Below are 6,201 nucleotides of genomic sequence, written 5' to 3' on the forward strand. Positions count from 1 at the left end.
GGGTAACGCTAACAATAATGGATAACAAAGGCATTACAGAGAAAGCATTTGGCCGCAGACCATGAAGTACAGTCAGTCTGAATGTAAATTCTGGCTACTACTTGCCAAGAACACAAGCAGCAGGACAGTTTTAGCCACCGAACAGCATTTCATTGCTCATCACTGCAATAAACAGGAATCAATTAGAATTTTTAATAAAAGCATTGTGATAATTTTGGGAAATTTCAATATTCCCAAAATCTGGGACATTCACACTGACAAGAGCAATATTGGAAGAGGAGTTCAGAATTTTTTTTCAGTGTTTCTTTGAATAACACATTGTGCAACTGGCGAGGGACATAACTATCTCAGAGCGACCGTTGTGTGATGAAACTTAGTGAATAAGTAATGTCACCCGGCGAGATCCTCTGGGAAATTATGAGAAAGTGCAGTTTAAAGAAATATATAGCTTTAAAGTGAATCACAGAAAGGACAAGCTACAACTAGAAACAAAAACAGCCAATTACATGGGTTTGAGATGAGAACTGACCAAGGTAAAGAGGCGAAACAGACTGAAATATGTGTCTGTAAATGAACAGTGGAAAACATTTGAAGGAACAGTGTAAAATATTTAACAAAAGAACATTCGATTGAAATAGACAAAACTTCAGCAAGAAATTTCCTCCCATCCCTCATTAAGGACAAAATGGATCATATTAGATTATGAGGCTTAGAAGATCACTACAAAGTACTTAAAATCCTGAAGTGAAAGAGTGTTTTACGAGTATGTTTAAAAGGGATTGCAGCGGGTCTGCTAGCAGGAAGAAGGCGGTGGGAAGGGGAATAATTGTCAGGGCTTAATGACACGATACGAACAGGGAGAGGTGAAGGTGCTGGAGGTGGTGAGAGTGTTACAGAGAGTGTTCAGGGCCTGAACGGTGTTACAAAGCCAGTACGGATTGCTGCAGCTGGAGGGGTTTGCAGAGGTAGGGAGGGACATATAATTTTTTATTTATTCATGCATGGGATGTGGGGGTCACTGATTGGACCAGTATTCTTTGCCCCCACTGCTAATTGCCCAGAGGGCAGATCAGGGTCGGCTATATTGCTGTGGATCTGGATTCACGTGGAGGCCAGACCAGGTTAGAATGTCAGATGTCCTTCAGTAAAGGTGGTAAGTGAATCTAATGAGTTCTTCCTGCTGATCAACAATGGTTTCATGGTGGTCTTGCCAATGCCTTGTACAGATACAAATGACATCCTTCTCCTACTTTCAATGCTCTGACCAATGAAGGTAACCATCCCAAACGCCTGCTTCACCAGCCTGTCTACCTGTGACACCACACTCAAAGAACTGTCTACCTGCATCCCTGGGTCTCTGACTGACATCACTACCCAGGGCCCGAACATTAACTGGACAAGTCCCACCCTGGTTTGTTTCACCAAAATGGAACATTTTACATTTATCTAATTAAACTCCATCTGCTATTCTTCAGCCCACTATCCCAGCAGTACTGTTCATCCTGTTGTATCACAGATAACCTTCTTCACTGTCCACTTTACCAGCAATTTCAGTGCCACACAGAAAACTTACTTACCACAAAACCAATATTCCCATCCAAACCATTTATCCAAATGACAAACAACAGTGGCCCACTACACCGCTGGTCACATGCCTCCGGTGAGAAAAACAAAATGTCTCTCATCACCCTCTGTCTCCTACCATCAAGCCCAATTTTGTAACCAGTTCCCACGCTCCTCCTGAATGCCATATCCGTTTACATTGATCTGAGCTTATTACCCAGTTTACCATACAGACACAGAACACAGAACAGTACAGCACAAGACCCTTCGGCCATGATGCCATGCCAACCCTTAATCCGACTGTATGATCAAACTAACCGACGTACCCTTCATTTTATTATCATCCATGTGCCTATCCAGAAGTATATTAAATGTCCCTCATGCATCTAATTTTACTGCCACCACTGGCAATGCATTCCACTCACCCACCACTCATTATGTAACGAACCTACCTCTGAAAACTCCCCTTAATCATCCGAGAATCACCTGAAAATTATACCCCCTTGTAATAGCTGTTTATGTCAGGGTAAAAAATGGCTCTCACTATTCACTCTCTCTTTGCCTCTCATCATCGTGTTCACCTCTACCAAGTCACCCCTCAGCCTTCTTTACTCCAATGAGAAAAGCCTTAGCTCCCTCAACCTTTCTTCATAAGACATGCTCTCCAGTACAGGCAGCATCCTGGTAAATCACCTCTTTACCCTCCCTAAAGCTTCCACATCCATCATGTAATGAGGGGTCCAGAACTGAACACAATATTCCAAGTGGGATCTAACCAGGGCTCTACAGAGTTGCATCATAACTTCATGGCTTAAAAACTCAATCCCCCAGCTAATGAAATCCAGCACAATATATTCCTGCTTAACAAGCCGATCAGCTTGTGTGGCAACTTTCAGGGATCTATGGGCTTGGAACCCAAGATCCCTCAGTTCCTCCACACTGCCAAGGATCCTACCTTTAACCCTGCATTATGCATTCAAATTCAGTCTTCCAAAATGAATGACTTCATATTTTTGCAGATTCAACTCCATCTGCCACTTCGCAGCCCAGCTCTGCATTCTGTCATTGCCCAGCTGCAACCTACAATAGCCCTCCACATTCTCAGCCATTCCACCAACCTTCGTGTCATTGCCAAACTTACTAACCCACTTTTCCACTCACACATCCAAGTCATTTATAAAACCACAAAGAGCAGAGGGTCCTGTAACCTCTCCCTACAGAAAACCACTGGACACTGAGCTGCAGGGTGAGTGCTTTGCATTCATCATCACCCTCGATCTTTTATGAGCCAGGAATTCTGTATCCAGATAGACAGGTTTCCCTGTATCCCATGTCTCTATACTTTCTGAATGAGCCATAAAAGTGATTTGTCACATTGACAAAGGACTCAATAAGATTTGTAAGGCATGACCTGCCCCTTACAAAGCCATGCTGACTACCTCTAATCAAACTATGGTTTTCCAAGGAATTATAAATCCTGTCTCAGAGTCCTCTCCAATAATCTGCACACCACAGACATAAGACTGACAGGTCTGAAATTCCCAGCGTTATCCATATTCCCTTTCCTGAACAAGGGAATAACATTTGCCGCCCTCCAACCATCTGGTACAACTCAGTGGTCAGTGAGGGCACAAAGGTCATTGCCAAGTGCACAGCAATCTCTTCCCTCATTTCGTGTAGTAACTTTGGACACATCCCGTCTGGTCCAATAGACTTATCTATCCTTATGTTTTACACAATACTCAGCACATCCTCATTCTTAACATCAACCTGTTCACATATATCAGCCTGTTTCACGCTGTCCTCACAAATAACAAAGGTCCCTCTCAGGAGTGAATACTGAAGCACAGTATGCATTAAGGAAATCCCCTACCTCCTCCGACTTCAGGTACAAGTTCCCTCCACTATCCTGATCGGCACTACCCCCACTCTGGCCATACTCTTGTTCCTCACATAAGTGGAGAATGCCTTACGGTTTTCCTTAATCCTTCCCAATAATGCTTTTTCATGCCCCCTTATAGCTGTCCTAAGTCCATTAATCAGTTCCTTCCTGGTACCTTCAGAGAGTCCCTACATTGTGGAAACAGGCCATTTGGCCCAATGCCTCCATATCAACCCTCCAAACTGTACACCAACCAGAACCATTCTCCCAACCTAATTCTCTCCATTTGTCCTGGCTAATTCGCCAAACCTACACATCCGTGAACACTATGGGTAATTTAGCTTGGCTGAGTCACCTGACATGCACATCCTTGGGCTGTGGGCAAAACTGGAATACCTAGGGGAACCACACGCAGACACAGGGAGAATGGGCAAACTCCACACAGACAGTCGCCTGAGGCTGGAACCGAAATGGAGTCCGTGGTGCTATGGGGTAGCAGTGCTAACCACTGTGCCGTCGTGCTGCTCCATGTTACCCTCTCGGAACCTGTCTGACCCTTGCTTCCTCAACCTTAAATAAGCTTCCTTCTTCCTCTTGACTAGATGTTCTACATCCCTTCTAACCCAGTTAAATGCTTTGCTGAAGTCCATGTGGCCAACGTTGACTTTCCATCTCTTGGCCACCTCCTCAAAGAGTCAATCCAGTGTGTAAAACACAGTTTCCCACTCACAAAGCCATGCTGACTATCTCTAATCAGCCCTTGTCTTTCCAAATATACGTAGCTCCTTTCTCTCAGAATCTCCTCCAACAACTTCCCCATCACTGGGCTCACTGGGCTGTAGTTTCCTGGCTTTTCACTGCAGCCCTTAAGTGACGGACCAGCATTATCCTCCCTCCAGTCTTCCGACACCTCACTGTGTCTGTTGATAATATAAATATCTCTGTTCGGGACACTGCAATCTCTTCCCTAGCTTCCCACAATGTTCCAGCATAGACCTAATGAGCTTCTGAGGATTGATCTACTTTATTTGTTTTAAGATTCCAGCACTTTCTCTTCTCTGTTGAGGATTCTTTCCAAGACATCTCTATGTTTATCCCTAAGTTCCTGAGCTTCCATATTTTTCTCCACAGTAAATACTGACAAGATTGTTTTGTCCAATATGTCACCCTTCTCCTCAGGTTCCGCACATAGGTGACCTTATCGATATTTAAGAGGCCCTATTCTCTACCAAGTTACTCATTAGCCCTTATTGAAACTTGCGTAAAGGCTTTTGAAAAATCAAATACACCATATCCCCCATACCACTACATCCCTCCTACATACTTACAATGCTGCCATTTATACTCACACCAACAAATTAAATCCAACAGGCTCAAAACACATTCTCCTTTATAAAATGTGTTTCTAAGGGTTCAGTTATTTTTTTATTGACATTCCTTTCTCACTCATTTCAGCACGCTCTTGACTTACAGTCAGGCTAACACTGTTGGGTTTCAGACTGGAAGCAGGTTGTGGGAGTTCTTGTTTATCAATCTAAAAAAGGTAGCTTACAGGGTCAGCAGGCAATAGAGAAGGCAAATCAAATGCTGCCTTTTATTACAGAGGGAATGGAGTTAAAAACTAGGGAGATTTTGCTAAAATGACGCAAGGTACCAGTCAGACCACACTACAATATTATGAACAGTGTGAGTGCCCGAAGGAAAGATATTGTCGCATTGGAGGCAGTCCAGAGAAGGGTCATTCGGCTGATCCCGGGAATGGAGGGATTTTCTAATGAGAAGAGGTGGAGTAGGTTGAGGTTGAACCCATTGACGTTTAGATAAAGAGAAAGAAATGGAATGAAACATCCAAGATTCTGAGGGGCTCTGATCGGGCAGATGCTGGGAAGTTAGAAAATAGAACAGTAGAGCACAGCAACAGGCCCTTCGGCCCACCATGTCTGTGCTGTCCGTGATGCGATTCTAAATTATCCCATCTGCACATGGTCCGTATCCCCCTATTCTCTGCCTGTTCATGTTTCTGTCGAAATGCCACTTCAAAACTTCACTCACATTTTTGCTTCCACAAACACCCTCGATAACTTCCACTCTCTATGTAAAAAATAAACTTGCCTCACACATCGCGTTTAAACTTTCTCTTTCTCACCTTAAACCTATGCGCTCTAGTATTCAAAACTGACACATTGGAAAAGAGATTCTGACCATCCATATTATCTGTTCCTCTCCCAATGTTTGTTCCTGTACCTGGTCGCCTGTCACCCTCTGATAATCTCGCAAAACAAATCAACTTTGTTTAAATTTCCTCTTACACCAAACAACACTTAAAAAACCTAACGCAGGCAACATGCTGATAAACCCCTTTTGCACCCTCTCCAAAGTCTCCACATCCTTCCTCTTGTGTGGAAATGAGAACTGCACACAGTACTCCCAATGTGGGCAAACAAATGTCAGATGCAAACCGCTGTACCCAATACTGTGACCGATGCAGACCAGTGTTCCATTTGCTTTCCTTCCCATCTGAAACACTTCTGTTGCCATTTTCAGGGAGTTACTGACTTGCACCAAGATCCTTCTGTTCATCAATGTCCCTATGTATCTTAACTTTCTTCTTGACTTTGACATGACCTCACATTTGTCCAGATTAAACTCATTTTGCCATATCTCTCCATATCTTTCCAACTGATCAGTAACCTCCTGCAACCTTGGATCTCCTTGCTCATTCACCCCAACTCCACCAATTTTCATGTCACCTGCAA

Source organism: Chiloscyllium plagiosum, unplaced genomic scaffold (genome assembly GCF_037043375.1).
Source record: "Chiloscyllium plagiosum isolate Xiang-an unplaced genomic scaffold, Cpla_swu_hap1 HiC_scaffold_48, whole genome shotgun sequence".
Taxonomy (NCBI): domain Eukaryota; kingdom Metazoa; phylum Chordata; class Chondrichthyes; order Orectolobiformes; family Hemiscylliidae; genus Chiloscyllium; species Chiloscyllium plagiosum.